The 18489-nt window shown below is 39.4% G+C and overlaps 1 pseudogene; it reads right to left on the reverse strand.

Annotated features, from left to right (window-relative positions):
• Window positions 1-18489, reverse strand: part of LOC121321107 — a 93310-nt pseudogene that overhangs the window by 16893 nt on the left and 57928 nt on the right.

Here is an 18489-nt window from a genome sequence, read left to right on the forward strand (position 1 = left end):
ACATGTGTGGTCTGTATCATTAATATATCCAGAGCATAAAAAACAAAACCGTATTACTGAACCCTTATCAGCCACAAAGCAAAAAGGTGCATGAATGCAATATGGCAGCCATTTTAGGTGACAGGTGAAAGTGAAGGGTGCCGGTAGACTTAACTGAAATGATGAAGGGAGCTTCTGAAACAGTGTTTGACATTGCAGCATTGAAGCAGTGGTGGAGCTGGTTGCAGTGGGTTTACAACTAACCTAACAACTTACAAGATATATAAAATACAATAACAATGTTTAACCTCTAAGGTAAAGTATGCTGAAGAAAAGTGAGCCCTTTAATTACCTTTACGGTGATTAATATTGGTTTGTTTATTTAATTTAGAAAGGCTTCTATTTAATGTGAAACGCGGTTTATAAAGGTAATTTAACAGTAAACGTCTGTCAAGTGATATTCCTTTTTTTTAATTATTAAAATCCTTCTCTTTTAATAAAGCTTCAATGTGTACTGTTTTTTATAAAGTCAGTGTTCGTTTATACTGTGCTGTGAAATGCCAGCAATGGGTATCAGACTCAAGTGAACAGCAGTGCCTGGAGAGGCTGTGCAGAGCTGGCCTGGGCTGATGCAGTTCTGCTGCAGGAGACAGTCCATGCTCTGTGTTCAGAGACGCTGTGGAGAACAGAGGCAGCCTTCATCCCAGTGAATGAAGGCAACTGTAAAGCCCTTTCAGAACCTCCGAGAGACATTCAGTATGAATCGCATCATTCAGCACCCATGTGCCATGCATGCTTGGGATTACAACAATCAAAACTGACAGCAATTCAGACATGTTAACATGCTGTACTAATAATGCTGCATTTTTGATGATTTATGAACAATCTGTCATGATTGTAATTATACTGTACACACGTATTATATACAGTGCATACTAATGATCCTTGAGGTAAAGAAGAATGACCTCAAACGGGTCTCTTGAAATGTTTCTGTGAGAGATTTGTAAGTACAGTGTGTCAACAATACTGTGTGAAAGCAGCAATTGTCTCAGCCTTTTTCATAAGAATGCATACTGAGGACACACAAAAGGTTTGAAAGGGATAGCATCAATTCCTGATATAAAGTACATCACTTCTTGTTAACAAAGGGGGCCATATGGTAAATTGTATTAACATTTTAAATCTACAGCTTGCACAGCTAGTTATATTCATGGACTAGATTATAGAACTGAAGATGGTTTTGCTTTGTTCACACACCAGGCCCTAGTCCAGCTCCTGGCTCTGGCTTTACAAACGTACTGCCGTAATTCTACTGTGTTTTATTGAAATATTCCAATAGTGAACTACTTCAAATCTTAATTTCCTTTCTCAAGAAATTATTATCACTTGAGTTCTTTGCCCTTCACATACCACTCCCACTTACCAATGTTATCTTCTCAACAATACAAACTATTGTATTTCTTTACTTACTGTATAAAGGTCATGTCTTATACAAAGCAATAACATATTATTTATACAATGTATGCTTTGCACCTTGAGGCTGTATTGTAACATTACCTACTCATATAAACATGTGCACACATCTCAGTCGAATTATTCAGTATAATATTTTCTAACAATTACATTAAAAAGAAAAAAATAGGTCACCTGAACTGTCCCGTGAATAGCAAGACAGCCTTATTAATGTGCCTGCAAGTGCAGGCCAGATGAGAGTGTATATCTAAGCAACTATCAACCTGTTCCACGGGCCCACATATTGCCACCAACATGCGGAATGTTGTTGTGGTCAACCTTTCCATGTTTAGGAGAGCTCACATCCAAGCCGCTGTCTCTCTGAACTGTAATCTGAAACACAAGTCAAAACACAGCAATTTAACAAACAGGGCAACTGGCATGGCAATGTGCGCTATCAGACGAATATGCTCAGACATAGACACAGATCTATTTGTAATCTGCAACTTGCCTTATTCATAATCTGTAAATGTGCCTGATTTGTAATCTGCACCTGTGCCTGATTTGTAATCTGTGACTGTGCCTGATTTGCAATCTGTGACTGTGCCTGATTTGCAATCTGAGACTGTGCCTGATTTGTAATCTGTGACTGTGCCTGGTTTGCAATCTGTAACTGTGCCTGATGGATTTTCTGATGGCTGCCTACGCACACATTTTGTTTAATTAGTTTGCCTTTGAAGAAGTTAGTTTACTAAAAATAGACAAAAAACAACAGGGGCACAGCAGTTCCATAATCATGGTAGAGCCTGCAAGGATGCAAGGGAGAAAACATCTGACAACCTCAGTGTGTTTGTATTTTTAGAGCAGTACTGCAATGTGGTTGACTATGTGGGCTTACTTTACTCAATACATGTCAGGTGAAAAAAAAAAAAGTTCTTAGATCTTAGTTCTTTTTTCCACATTTCACAGATTGCATTTGAAATATTTATCCTGAGGCCAACTATACATTTTTGTGTAGAAAGAACACATGCTGTCTAGCACTTCACAATTCTTGCCCATAAGTCTTAATGAATATCTATAGGGTACAAATTCGTTAATCCAACTGGCATGTACCGGCATGTTGAATTGAGAGCCCAATAATACAAATGATCCTTTCAAATACATTAGTCATGATGAGGATCTCAGACAAAACAGCTAAAGTACACCTAGATACATTGCTTACATGTTTAGTTCCCAGTAAAGGGGAACTCTGTCCTAGTAAAAGTACCTGAACCACAAGTTCATCTTTCATCTTCAAGTCTGGGTTACAAGTTTAAGACAGAGAACACACACCTTGCTAACATGCTGTCTCAGCCTGGGTTGGGCAAACCTGGCAGTGGAGGTTTATTCTACAGTATCATTAAATAATGAAATTTAACTGGTTCAATTAAACAATTAAGATAATGGATGGAACAGGTCTCCTGTACCGTCAATCCAACACTTTCAACACACACACAATATAACAATTCAGCCTGACAGAAACGATTCAAGACAGGGATGGTAGATGATCAAGCTGGCTCTCTATTCAACATCAGCTTTAACCAGCCTTGAAGACACTTCTCATCTCTGAGGCAGCTGCATGGCACTACGTGAATCTCCCAGCAGCTGTTTGCTGCAAAATAATTGAACTGTAGCAAAGCTTTACATCTGTGTGCTCCAGCAGATCATTCCTCTTGCCTTTTCACAACCGCCACCCAGCAAGCTTTCTTTTGTACTAGAAAAAAACCTCTCTTGTTAACGCACACCTGTGAACACCTAGTACAATATAGCTATGTATATACTAGGATATTAGCATTTTTTTTATTATCCCCTAAATGAACAGAATGTCTCAAAACAGAGTTGACAGGAGATTGGTCACATGTAATACGAGCTGTATTGAAAAATGCTCAGTACTTAGCCTAATCCTAACCTGTCCATTCGCTATGTGGTCACTCTAGCTCAAGTGGATCTAATTCTAGGGAGGTGTTGCCTCCATTTGTGGTTGGTGATACAGAAACCACATGTAATGGAGAAAATGTGCATTCACAAGAAGAGCGGAGTAACTCATGCCCTACATGATGAGCGTTATAAAATTGATAACTCTGAGGTGAAGTTACCAGGAAAGAGTCATGTTACATGGCCCTGTAATATAGCATGCACTGCAGCCAGAATTCCTAGGGGATGCTAGTGGTGACGGAATCTCCATAACAAATGCAAACAATATCTGAAAGATGCAGTTCTGCAAACATGCATGAGGGACAAGTGCTTGTAAATGAAAAACTGCAATTTGTTTCTTTCTCTCTAAAAGACCCAGCTCCTTCATAGGGAACTGTAATTCACTTTTCAAATGTTATCTTTGACACGGCTATGTTGAAACACACTTGACAAACTGGAGAATAGGTTTTTTAACAGTTCTCCGAACTTGGCTTCTGTCTGCTCTGTGCTGTTATGTAACTCATTGAAGCTTTGAATTCTAATGGGGGAACCTTTTTCTTTTAGCTGCATCGGTTTCATATTTGCAAGCACTCCTCGTCTTTCACCATCTTCCACCGACTCAAGCACAATTTAGCATTCAACTTTGTTTTAATGTTGCACAGGATATCTCTTTTAAAAGTCCATTCATCTTTTTTTTTTCCAGGATAAAGCTTTATTCCTTCATCTTCCTGCAGCTACGTACATGCCTCTCATTTCAAATGGCTTCAGCAAAACAACAACTGAACTGAAACCAGCCTGCATCACTGTTCCTGGCTACAGGCCAGAGGTCAGGCCACCACAGAAGGCAATGAGCCTGTGAGATTAGGCAAGCAAGACCTTTCACAAACAGGAATGATCTTTGACTTCTACCGGGATCTGCTACTCCAGGGGGTATATTTCAGAATAGGAATTTACATGTGAAAGAGGAGCAGTATGGTGTAATGGTTAAAGCGAGGGTTTAAGGTGGAGCAGTATGGTGTAATGGTTAAAGCGAGGGTTTAAGGTGGAGCAGTATGGTGTAATGGTTAAAGCGAGGGTTTAAGGTGGAGCAGTATGGTGTAATGGTTAAAGCGAGGGTTTAAGGTGGAGCAGTATGGTGTAATGGTTAAAGCGAGGGTTTAAGGTGGAGCAGTATGGTGGTGGTTAAAGCGAGGGTTTAAGGTGGAGCAGTATGGTGTAATGGTTAAAGCGAGGGTTTAAGGTGGAGCAGTATGGTGTAATGGTTAAAGCGAGGGTTTAAGGTGGAGCAGTATGGTGTAATGGTTAAAGCGAGGGTTTAAGGTGGAGCAGTATGGTGTAATGGTTAAAGCGAGGGTTTAAGGTGGAGCAGTATGGTGTAATGGTTAAAGCGAGGGTTTAAGGTGGAGCAGTATGGTGTAATGGTTAAAGCGAGGGTTTAAGGTGGAGCAGTATGGTGTAATGGTTAAAGCGAGGGTTTAAGGTGGAGCAGTATGGTGTAATGGTTAAAGCGAGGGTTTAAGGTGGAGCAGTATGGTGTAATGGTTAAAGCGAGGGTTTAAGGCTGACTGACTATGAACTTGTTGCACTCATTAAAACCCCAGGCGCTTCATTCATTCCCAGCTATAGAGTTAATATATGACTTGCGTTTGTACAACAACATCTTTCACACCAAAATAATGTATCACTGTACTTTCAAACTTCTGAAACAATGCATTTTTTACATATTTGCCCAACAGGCATCAGCACTGTGTAAAACAAGCTAAGCGACTTACAATACATAACTGTCTTTGCTATGAGAACATTGTGCTTTTCATCACATACATTCCTTTGTTACTTAAATTGATAATCAGTTACCAGCGTTGGCATCTCACTACTTATGACAATATCAGGTTTAATCTATAGATAAGCCGATAAGAGAATCAAAGGGAATAACTGACATTTATGCACAGCATGAGGAAAAAAAACTGTCAAAAGATCTGCATCATTTACTAACAATTGCACCTGCAAACACAGAGAATAAGAAAGTAAATTCAGTGAATGATAAAACATGGTGTGTTGAAGCAATAAAACAATCCCATTTTGATTGCAGTTGAGTTCATGAATGCATTTCATGTTTTTCAGTATTAAATGGTTGAGCAAGTTTAAAAAATCAATTCAGCCTCCAAGTGTCTCCGAATTGTATAAAAGACAGTAACTGGAGGTAGTCTGTGCATTCAGAGTCGTCACAGAGGTGCTCAAGGAAGTAAAACTTGTTTTTTGTCTGTATTTGTCAGTTTACTTTTGTTTGTGAAGCCTGGAGTCCAGGGGATCCTGTATCCTTTGCTGGTACAGTATTGGAATTTACAAGGAAAGTTTTAGTTTGAAATTGAACTCTGTGTTCTAAGCAGCCACTGACGATAGACTATCAAATCAACCTACTGCTATGAGGGGAAACAAAAAAAAAATAAAACGGTATGACCATTTGTAATCTGTGCATTGGTATGGCATTCCATCAGCTTCATTAGTTTCACAGCCAGATTTATAACCCTGCGGTTGTTGCAACCTCCGATATATATTTCTGGATGTACCACTCCAGTACCTGGGATGTCTCCTTCACAGTATACTGAGGGAGGGTTATACTTGGTGGCTTTTGTTTCAAATCCCATTATACAGATCAACAAGCCATGTGGCCCCTTCATCTCGTAACTGTCTGCAAGGAGACCAGTACACATTCTCCTGCTGACTGGCTTTTCACAAGCCTGTCTGTGTTCGTGTTTAAACTGTTTAATAGTTATGGATGACTTTAATAAAAAAAATTTTTAAAAGTTTGAGAAGAAAATATTTAATTTACTTCTATCATTTAGACTTGTTCTGCTGACACAGTATATGAAGCTGTTTGCTTCCAATGTACATTAACTCCCTTGCTATAACCCAGCACAGCATCAAGGGCAGTGTTACTGTAATTAACCTAGAATAACTAATCCGAAGTGTGAATGAAAAACCATTGGAAATGCAATAAGCATGTGCAGGTATATCTGCTGGTACTATGTTATGTTATAAATGATAAATAGGCTTTAAACTTTTAATTCTAAAATACACAGTATGTAATATAATTCCAGAGACAAAGGGCAAATTCCACAACTCTGATGCAATAAGTAAAAAAAAAAAAAAAAAAGAAAAACCACACACAAAACTGTCTTCTAATTAAAAGGACAGCTACCAATTCTAAAAGACAGCTTCAAAGGATAACTGTCTCGATTCCAAAATGGAACAGTATGATCTAATGAAATGAAAGACATATTCTGAGTGATCCGCTGCAGGCGACACAAAGACCTTCAATAGAACATGCTTTCATGCAGGGTTCTGTACTGTATGTGTCTATATGTCTCGCAAGAGATCAGTTTAGGCATGAAAGTGAGAGCTCCAGCACGCAGCACAAGATCTGAAGAACATCAATGTCCTTTATCAGGAGATCTGAAGAATTGCAATGTCCTTTATCAGGAGATCTGAAGAATTGCAATGTCCTTTATCAGGAGATCTTAATTTTTTGAAATCATGCAATGAGAATATTCACCACACTGTTCAATGCTTTTAAACCGCATGTTGTTTTAATAACAGCTGAATGCGGGTAATGACTTTCCATGGTTCAAGCTCTGCATCTTTTTAGCAACACTGTGTCATTTGGAAGAGTGCGATTCACCCGGTCATTCTGCCCTTGAATGCAAGATAGATTCCGTAATGGGAGCCATTGAAAACATATATTTGGTCTGTTGTGTTGGATACAAAAAAGTTATTCAATGCTAGAACACATTACTTAATAGTACCTTTCAGCAATCATTGCTTTTATAAATATGTAATGGAAAATATATTACAACAGCTAGGATTTAAAAGCAGCCAGACCAAATGGGTGTTGACAAATTCTGTCAACTTCTCATTCCACTGGGTAAGATATGTGCCCAAGGGAGCTTCTCTCCAACCTTTTTAGAGCAGATAATAGGGATAGCTTTACGAAGCTGAACTAAGGTTGATTAATGAAGTCATATCTGAAAAAAATGTGCAGAAGAAAAAATGTGATTTTCACTTCAATTACAACATTCAGCCAGCAGGGGACTTCGTGCTGAGCAAACAGACAGACACAGAACTAGCAAAATGAGTCACATTTTAATGAACCTCCCTTCACTGTGGTATACCTCACAATCGATTAAAAAAATGTATTTACCTCAAACGACAGAGAAACTGTGGTACAGGTGTTTTCTTTGGTGCCTGTTCTATAATCTGCTTGCTTTGTGGTTTTATCCACAATCGCCTGGAAGCAGTGTATAGTAAGCTAGGTACATTGAAAACCATGTCATCATGTTATTTCCAGACGGGTAAGTAAATCTAAAGCGACCTCCTGGTAATCTCACTGGAGTGACTCAATTACATTCCTAGTTACTTATTCGCTTCCCAATACAGTACAGAGGTGCTTATCGTTTTTAGCCGCAGGTTCTTCTGTAGAGACGTGTGTATAAAATCCTGTGTGGAATGTGCTACAGTGACTCATTTTCATACAGGAGAAGGTTAGATCAGATAGTTGAGCATGAAAGGAAATCATTAAATTTTTCTATTGTTTAATTATCTTTTCAGAAGGAAATCTCCAAACTCCCTGAAAGTCAGTGATTATTTGCTGGGGCAAATGAAAGTAACCCTCTGCAACTGCAGTGTCTTTCTGGTTTTATACTGTTAAAGTTGTTTTATTTCTCCAAGCAACTGTCCCAGAGCCTTTGAATGTACCTCAAATACAGAGCCCCTGGGCTCGCAGCAGTAAGGGAAGGTGATTGATAACAGGCTGCATGAGGCATTACAGCTTCTCATTGCTTTCTGAGCTGCTGTGAGGGCTGTGTCTCTGAAAGAGAGCTGCACCCACAAACAAACCTACCATCCTGTATCAGGTATTCCAACAAGGAGTCTTCATTCTTTCATATATGATTATCTTCAAGAAATGATTGAAGAGTATTCTGCTGAAACTAGCTTCTCTCTGGATACTTTAGGGTTTTTTAAATAACTTTTTTTTTTTCTGGAAAACAGGACTTTTCAATCTCTACTCTTTCAACTACTTATTGAGTCAACTGCAAGAGCCCGGAAGAGCTGGTTCGTTGCTGATGAGCACACAACGTGTCCAGGAATGTGAGGGTCACGGGTACATTAGGTGGAGAGGCACTTAACAGCATTAATTATATCTCTGAAGGTGAACTCTGACACAAGACTCTTTAAACAGCTTAGTCGTTTCCTCGGGTAACTAGGAATTAAATAAACCCTGCCCTGCAGCCTGAATTCTAAAGCTTACAAAATCACCACTTTTACTAAAAGGCTGCATTATTCATTATTGTTAATTACTTTGTATAAGCGGAAGACATGTCACATCTTTTATATTGAGTTGGTGGTTATGTGGCCTAGGTGACCTCACATGGACTGACCCAAGACTACATTTTCTAAGTTTCTTAACTCAGATGTAGTTCATACTTGATGTTAAAAATACCAACAAAAAAAAAAAATAATAATAATTTTTCGTGTTTTTTCGCGAGCAATATTATCATGTCAATTACCTTTTAATTTCAAAATTTGTAAAATACTAAACATGTTATTTTTGTAAATCTAAACCTCCAATAATATATATATATATATATATATATATATATATATATATATATATATATATATATATATATATATATATATATATATATATATATATAATATACTGTAAACACACTCCAATGAAATGAACAGTTTACATATCATATTAAAAGCAAATGTTTGGGAGTTTCATTAATCATGTCTCTCGGGTGCCACCATGTGGCAACTTTAAAGTAATGCATGGGATTGAATAACAATTATTTGGGGTAAAAAACGGTACAGTTTAAAATTTCCAATCACAAACAAGACACTAACGATGCCAAAGCAGAATTGTGTCCAAGATTGAAAAGAAAAACGTTTTTGATGAAGGGACACTGCAGCCCATAAAAGGTGTACATTTACCCTTTGTTTAGGTCGATACAATTCCCCCCATGCTTGCCACGCTTATTATTGCTTCAACACACCTGTCGCTCTGCTTTACAATGCTTACCTAGGCTTTACCAATCTTTCACAATGCATATTAGACTTTTACTATGGTATTTTTAAGGGGAATAATAATAATAATAATAAATAATAATAATAATAATAATAATAATAATAATAATAGGAATACAAACAGAAATGACTGATACATTCCCAGTGTCTGATCTTCCTGTTAATTTTAGTATCCAGGAGTCCTGTTTGCAGTTTCTAATAGTATGTTTGGTCTGACTGTTTCCTGCAATGCAACCTGGGCATGCGTTTTGGTGTGTTCCCTGCAATATCTCTGTTTAGTCAGCAGGGGGAGATGTAAGATTTAGAATGGAATAAACTATAGCAACTAAATGATAGCACCACAGCTGACTTGCATAATAATTACAGTAGTAGCAATAGAGTGTTTGTTTAGATTATCCAGTAACATAAAAAACACTGTATGTGTCAGTTATTAAAATGTGAAACAGCTTGTATAACTGCTGTTTTTTTTTTTTTTCATCCAGTGTACTGTCTGTGCTAAAAAAAGGGATTACACTATTCAAACCATAATTTTTGAGACAAACCCAAATCAGGCTAAAAAATAAAGATGCTGGCAATAAAGGGCTTTAATTAAATGGCATAACAACAGAACAAGATCCATTTGTAGTTTCAGGTGATTTGCAAGGGGTGATTTGCAAGGGGTGTTCTAGATTGTGTCCTTTCTCCTCCACCTCCCCACCACCTTCTTTGCAACTGCATCTCCCTTCTGGGGGTTGGTGGACCTCTGAGCAACGTTGGAGGTCACATCTCACCTCACACTACACTTATATCTTACATAGCTGAACGGCGATCTTTGAACAGAATGACACCAGCAGCAAGAATGAAAGTCAGTTAATTCACAATTTAGCCATTACTGGAAGAGCTAAAGAAGAAACGTCAAGGCTTCCGAAATGAAGAGTCTCACTTTAACATTCAGCTGATTAAATTGACACTCACAGTAACACTGCAGAAGAAAACTTAGATATTCAGGGACATGTATTGCGTTGCAACAAAAGAGCACCTGAAGCTGGAACAGCAAACAGTATGAACCATCTCAAAAATAGGTTACAAAAATAAGCAGCTACCTGCACAGGCCTCCCATCCTCTTGTCCAATCATACTTTGCCACTCCAGCAGGGAGCGCTGTAGAGTATCCAATCCCGTCTCCCAAAGCCTCACGTACCCGCCCATGTCGACTGTGACCACGCCCCCTCCGCCCATGGGGGCCAGCAACACGTCTGTGTGGGAGATCTTGGAGAGCCAGGAGGAGTAGGGAGATAGTGTCCTTGACCTGTGAGCAGGACCATTGCATAGCATGCAGTCAGTGAGGCAATGCCAGCATACTGCTGATTCACTGGGTTAGAAAGGCCAGTCTAGGTCACGCCTGTTTCTTTCAATAGATGATCATGCTGATTGTCCTCAGGCAACACGACATAACAATCTGGAAATGTGCTTGCTGACAGTAATTGAGACTTCATGCATGATATTTCAAATTCAACTAAATTATTTATGTCACATTGAAAAAAAAAAAAAAACTCTCATCCTGCTTCATTAAAGACACGTCCACCCTTTGTCTTATAAAACCCACCCACGCAGCAAAGAAACATGCTGGTGTTACCATGGAAACTGGAATCTGAAGTTCAGAATATGCATAATAATAAAAAAAAACCCTATAGTTCTAATGTTAAACTTATGCTAAATGATATTTATATAATATACATTTACCCTGATAAAAGTTGAACCCAATACATTTCCCCCATGCTTTCCCCACAGTTACACTATGCATTTACAACAGTTTGCCATGTTCATTATTATGCTTCAACACACCTCTGTCATGCTTTGCAATGCTTACTTATGCTTTAGCAATCTTTCACAATGCATATCAGACTTTGCTAGGCTTTTACTTTGGTACATTCTATAAGGGGAATATGAGGATAATTTAACATGACTTATAGTTTGTATGTAACACACACACACACACACATATATATATATGTTCATTCGTCTGTCGAGTCGCAGGCGACTCATAGCGACCTTATGACAGAGTCCGCGTCACCTTTCTCTATTCCTCGTGGCTTGTAGGATTTCTTGGAGACTCATATTCAGGGCTTCCTTGGCTTCCTGTAGCCATCTCATTTTGGGCCTTCCACGCCCTCTTTTCCCATTGGCCATACCTGTCATGACAACTTTTTCTAGTTGATTGCCCCTTGTAATATGCCCGAGGTAGACCAGTTTCTGCCTTATGATTGTTCCATCCAGAGGTATCGGATTTCCTACTTGCTGAAGAATTTCTACATTGGGTCTCCTTTCAGTCCACGGGATTCTGAGCATTCTCCTCCAGCACCACGTTTCAAATGCCTGGATTTTCCTTCTTGAGTCTTGGTTGTCGTCCAACTCTCGCTCGCGTAGGTTGCTACCGGGTGAACCAGGGATCTCACTAGCCTTGCTTTTGTCTGTGTGGATATATTTTTGTCCTTCTAGAGTTTCGTCAAGCCTGACATGACTTGTCTCCCCTTGGCCAACCGCCTGGTGATCTCGGGTTTGATATCGCCGTTGTCCGTTAACACTGAGCCGAGGAATTCGAATTGTGCCACCCTTTCGACCCTTTCACCTTCTATTCTCAGATCAACGTCGGGCACTGTGGACATGAATAGTCTTCTTCATATTCAGAAGAAGACCTTTCTTTGCGCTTTCTCTGTGCAAGACTGTTAAAGCTTTCTCCAGGTCTTCAATGTTGTCTGCTAGCAGGGTAGTGTCATCTGCATAGCGGAGATTGTTTATTTTCATCCCGCCAATCTTTACTCTGACGTCCAGACCCTCTAAGGATTGTCTGATGATTTCTTCCGCATATAGATTGAACAGGGCCGGAGAAAGGACACAGCCCGATTTTGAATTTCTCTGTTACCAGGTCTGATGTCCTTATGGTCGCTTCCTGGTCTCTGTAAAGCTCGCTTAGTAGACCGGCCAGATGCACCAGGGCTCCCATCCTCTTCAAGATTTCCCAGAGTGCCCAGTCTACACAATCAAATGCTTTGGCATAATCAATGAAGCACATGTGAACTTTTCCATTTCTTTCTCTGCTGGTTTCGATGATTCACCTCATGTTGCAAATGTGGTCCCTCGTGCCTCTGTTTTTCCTAAACCCTGCTTGCTCATCAGGTAGCTGAGTATTCATAAAGTTATCTAGTCTCTTTAAGATGATCTTCAGCAGTATTTTGCTTTCGTGGCAGATCAGAGCGATTGTCCTGTAATTCTCACATACTCTAAGATCTCCCTGACAATGTATACTGACATTTTCCAGTCTTGAGGCCACTTCTTAGCTCTGAATACTTGCAAAGTTTGGTCAGGGCCGTTGTTCCTTCATCACCCAATATATATATATATATATATATATATATATATATATATATATATAGTAAGATGGCAGGGGAAGGGTCAGATTCCCCCTGCCTGAAAACATTTGAAAATGTACGTTTTATTTGTTTAACTGTGTTAATTGTTTTACTGTTAATTATCATTGTAAATTAGAGCCAGGTCCAGGGTATTTAAGGAAAGCAGCCAGTTTGCTCAGGACTGTGTGTGGCTGTAGAGTGAGGAGCTCGAGGTGTTTTGGTGAGGTGGAAAGCAGGGGTGTAACACTACGCTAACATCTTACGATGCGACACACATCACGACATGCAGGTCGCCATGCCATATGTATCAAGATATATGTGATGGTCCTGATTGGCTGCCTGTATGATGAATAATAAGATCAAATGGTCATTAACGATGGACCATTTTGTTAAAAGACATGGGATAGGGAGAGTATGTATCCACACCACCTATAAAACACACATTCTTCATTCAGGAATCATTTGATGAGCTACAAGGTGTTGTGCTTGTGGTCTAGTGTTGTGTTTTTGCCTCTATTATGATATGATACATCCTGTAAAGAAAGTATCATGATTCAATGATACACAATGAAGCATTACACCGCTAGTGGAAAGTCTGTTGCAAATGACATACACACAGAGGTGCTGTGTAGACAGACTCACAAGAAAGCAATACCTTGGTTTTGGGGCCTTTCAGCACTCTAAGTTCACAAGGTCCACTATCTGGAACCGTAAGGTCCACAACTGTACATCTGTCTGGGTAATAACCTTCCCTGCCTGGAGGGCAGCACAAAAACAACATCTGCTGAGGGGAACTGATGTCAACAGTCTGTTAATGGTGCTAGATGTACATCAGCTTACGTTTTCTGAACATAGAAAACAATGCATCCAACCCAAGCAGCCTTGCCACATTTCATATAGATTCCCAGGCCAGTACATACATACATACATACACTGGTGTGTGAACAAAGTTATGGGTTTTATTTTTTTTTTAGTATAGCATCAAGATCTGTTGCACGAATTCTGCCACAAATATACAGAAAGGTCTGTCAACTACATCTGTCATGCATTTCTGACTGCCGTGAGCTTAATGAAGCAACGCCTTCATGACTAAAACTGCACAACATATGCTATGAGTTACAGGAGCCAATATCAATAACCTGCAAGCAGTCAAAGATACATGAATGCAATCCAGAACAGTGCGTATTCATTTTTTTGTTATGCTCAATAGCATATCAAAGTACAACCTGAACCATGTAAACAATATTTTTGCCCTGGCTTGGCCTGTAGTAACACATGCTGGTCATTATTATCATTTTACTGTAGATCTTGCACTGCAAAGTTAATGACTAAAGTTTTCAGTTTAAATTAGAGAATTCAGTACAGTACTTAAATGTGTAAAATAATAATAAGCCCAGTTTAAAATTCCAAATAAGAATTGTGAAAAAAATGTGGCTCAATTTTAGATCAATTCGCTTGTTGCTAGACAACTTCCATGCTATCCTGCTGCTGCCATTAACAAAGCCTCCCTCATGACTGGAGGAAGCTCCTCAGGCAGGTTAATGAGAGGCTTCTCTTCCAATACAAGAAACCAAGATGAGGATCAGTTGCGACGCCGCTGCCATTCTGAATGGGGAGGTCACAAACAACTGCGTTTTCAATAAGCAATTACTGCCTCCTTCCTCATCATCCAAGTAAAGGAACAGCATTTACCCTAAACTACCTTTCCTCTCTGGGTGTTACTAACGAGTACGAAGGTGATGAGTGTAGACACAATGACACGTCAGAGGGGCCAGATGGACATACATTGTTAGTGTGTTTATAGCAGCCATGCTTGGTTGTATTTCAGCAAATGGTCATCAAAATGAGCATTTTTGTTACACAGCTTGTCTTCTGTGTGCACACACCACCTACATGGAAACCTTGTTTTCCATGGCATGTGGTTCATATGACATCAACAACACAAAGGAAACACCTCCCCAGAAGTCTGGTGACTGTCCAATACAATGTTCCACCAACAGACTAGAACCTTCCAATGATGTAGCTCCTAGCAGCAAGTAGTGCTGGAAAGTTTACAGTCAAAGCCTCTTCAAATCTGCCACAAGAGTTAACACAGAAACCCTGCACTGCTTCCACCGGACACACGAATTGTGCTATAATTGGATTCTTCCTTTGATAGAAAGTGCCAGAGAACAGTGAAACAACACATATCTAAAGCACATGGTACACCTCAAAGGGACAACACAACTCAATTTCTATTTTTATTTTTCAGCTTTATCACCAGCACATAATTAACAGGGCTCTGTACTTCCCCTGAACATGTAATGAAGCAACAGGGGAAAAATGATGGGTAATAAACACATTGGCTTGTTGTGGAAATTAAAACTAAAACTGAAATTATATTTGATTGCTTGTCCTCATGTTCCCTACTTATCAAGATAATGGCTGTTTACAAAGCCTGACTCAGAGTTCTGACACTGTTTTTATTGTATTTAGCCATGTTAATAAAAAGGATCAATAAATTACTCCTAGTGGAAAACACAAGCCAGTTTAATACAGAGCTAAAGGGCTCTCTGGTGTAAATCATTAAAAAAAGATCAACAAACATGCAGGGCTGAATTATTAATTGTTACTATTAATGTATTTACAGCAAAAGCTCCAAGATCCAAAAGGCTAGCAGGCAACTTGTTGAAATATACCATCTGTATGTATACAGGTCAGTACGTCGAGATCTCATTCTGGCCTATTAGGAGTCAGCCTACACATCATTGTAAGAGATTCATTGCACATTATATTAGTGTAGGCTATAGATATAGGCTAACTTTAAATTTGACATGCATCGTTTCCATCAGTTTTGTGACTGCATCCCTTGGCGGGGCATGTCAGTCCCTGCATCCCTTGTTACTGAGTGTTACTGCTGTATGGGGACTGACCTTTCAGGTAGAGTTCTTTCAGAGGCACATCTCCAGCAGGTACAGTACGGACGAGCTGGCTGGCTCCGAGCACACTAACACAGTTGGTCTGTTTCACAGCCCCACTCTGGTGGCCCTCGATGAAGATGGTCCTTGCAGAGCTGCTCCTGACAAAAGGAGACTTCCTCTTCCAGCTGTACACCTCGTTAGGAGACTGCAGGGCATCAAAGCACAAGATGTGAGAGCAGGAACAAATCCACTGACATCCCATTTTAAAGGAACACAATGGAAAACACTCACTGTGTTGAATATACTGGGAGTAATACTGCAATCTGTTTATAACCAGCAAGACACACACAAAAGACGTAATGATGTTTCTTTTACAGTCACAATAATCAGCTTCTTCATCAAGCTAACGATCACCCAAAGGGTTACTCAAGCTAGAGTCAGTCTAAAATACTATTAAAACCTGTTGCTCGGTTTCTACTGTTCAAATTCTATTTTGTTAACACGAGACAGGAAAGCAATATTTTACTCAGGCAAGTGTAAAATAAGTACTGCTCTGAGACATAGATCACAATGGAGACTGGAATAAGGACCTGATAGCCCAAGTCTGCTGGTATTGAGGTAGGAGGTGATTGTACCCACACAGCCCACTGAAACACCAGCTTAAGAGACACTGGAAAGAAAACAAACCCCATTCACTCTCCTTTAGCCTTCCAGAATAGTAGAGGCATTGGAAGCTTCTGACTAAACACCAAATAAATCAAACTGGATGGCAGTTAGTAAAAGCTTTTTTTTTCCACATAAGTAGGGAAGTCACACTAACTCACTGCAGCTTATGTCCCAGTAAATACCATTTTATCTGGCAAAGCAGGGTATTACAGCTCCTTCTAATCTCACTGGTGCCTGTCATAAAAGCTCAACTTTGAGGGGAAACCAAGATGCTCTCCTAGATCATTTTAAGAGGGGTGGGGTGGCACATATTTTTCTTTTACATTTCCAAGTCAGAGAGGACTTTGATCTTGTAGCATTTCTGTTTGCATCTTGGCAGCTGGGGTTGCATGTCTTAAATATTGCATGCAGGATGCATGCCCTGATTCCTCCATGGGTTTAGGCTTTGGAGCACACAAGCAGCTTTGTAAACATGTTCTGTGAAGAGCTGGAGTAAGCGATCTATTTATATACAGCCGTGCTCAGAGGTTTTCACACCCTGTGATTTCAGATGCCCAGATGTAATGTTTTTGCAATGAAATTACAAACAGTTTATAGTTACCATACACCGGCTAGCAACTTCATTAGAGCAAGTATTTCATATTGCATTGAGCCACTGTTTGCCCTGATCACAGCCTTGGCACGATGTGGCATAGACTACGTAAGATGTTAATCTGGTCAGTCATAAATATTTCAGACTTGACAAGCCCCTCTAACAGTCTTTGCCTTCTATCTGTCAACAAAACTAAATTGCCTGACTTACCACATACATATGTCTGTCTTTTCTACTTACCATTAGATCTGGAAAGCCAATTACAATGGCTACATAGTTGTTTTCATCAGCAAGAACCCTGTTGGAAGATACAATCTTCTGCCCAAGCGCTGTCCCCAGGTGTTCTGCAGGTAACTGATCTCTGGACACTTCGTATGGGACTGTGAGCTCCACACCTGGGCAAGGTCACAAGAGCAATGTATTCCCCTTGTCACTGGGACTATGATTTAGACACACACTGTTAACATTTAGACTGCTGCTCTTGTATACAACATTCAGGGGTTGGACAAACATTGTGAAACACCTGTGTTATGTCCTGGCTGCAAACGATGACCTTCCTGTCATGCTGACAGTGTTTTGGCAGGTGTTATTTTGTCCAAATGCTGGATTTATTAGTATACATTAAACAACACTTTTACAACATGTCTCTATCTGTTTTAGCATAAAGCAGTCAATTAAACTCCAGTAACACACATACTAGCATGTGCTTTATAAAACCTCACTTTGCATGCCCTAGATACGTAGGATATTTTGGGGTTGGATATTTTTGAAGACATCCAGTTCATTCTAGTCAAGTTGATGTTTTTCTGGGTCAGGTAACTCCAACTAGTAAATGCAAGTATTACACAGGTCTTATTGAGATTCTGTTATATGTGATATGTGGTCTTATGGTATACAGTAGATATTTTTATATAGTTATTCCATCAAAAAATGAAATCCTGTATATATAAAGTATGGGAAGATATAGCATAACATCAGCTGAGCCTAAATTTCTTACTTTGCTTATTCAACTACTACATCATTGCAAGCTTTCTGTAAACAGCATCCCCAGTGACTGTAAACATTTAAAGGAGGTGTCAATTTATCTGAAGTAACAAAATAAAAGGGAAGCAGAAAGAAGATGTGAAACGCATTAGCGGTGAACGCTTAGACCGCTTATGAAGCAAACTCACTGGAAAAACAAACTGCAGGCATTGAAACACAACAGCATGCTCATGCTGCTCTTTGGTTTCACTGTGTGACGACAGTTTTTCACAAGAGGAGTCTTATAATGGAGTAAAATTATACCACTAACAGCAAAATGCATGGGTAAAACAGCCAGATTCTTTTTGATTGTACTGTAAACATAGACTTATTGTTATGTCCACAACAGACCGGTATTTTCATTCTCATTCAGGCAGAGTAAGAATCAAATTAGTTTATTTTACAAAAAGAGGCTTGTCTCATAACAAAAACACATATTTCAACAT

This window comes from Polyodon spathula, chromosome 9 (genome assembly GCF_017654505.1).
Source record: "Polyodon spathula isolate WHYD16114869_AA chromosome 9, ASM1765450v1, whole genome shotgun sequence".
Taxonomy (NCBI): domain Eukaryota; kingdom Metazoa; phylum Chordata; class Actinopteri; order Acipenseriformes; family Polyodontidae; genus Polyodon; species Polyodon spathula.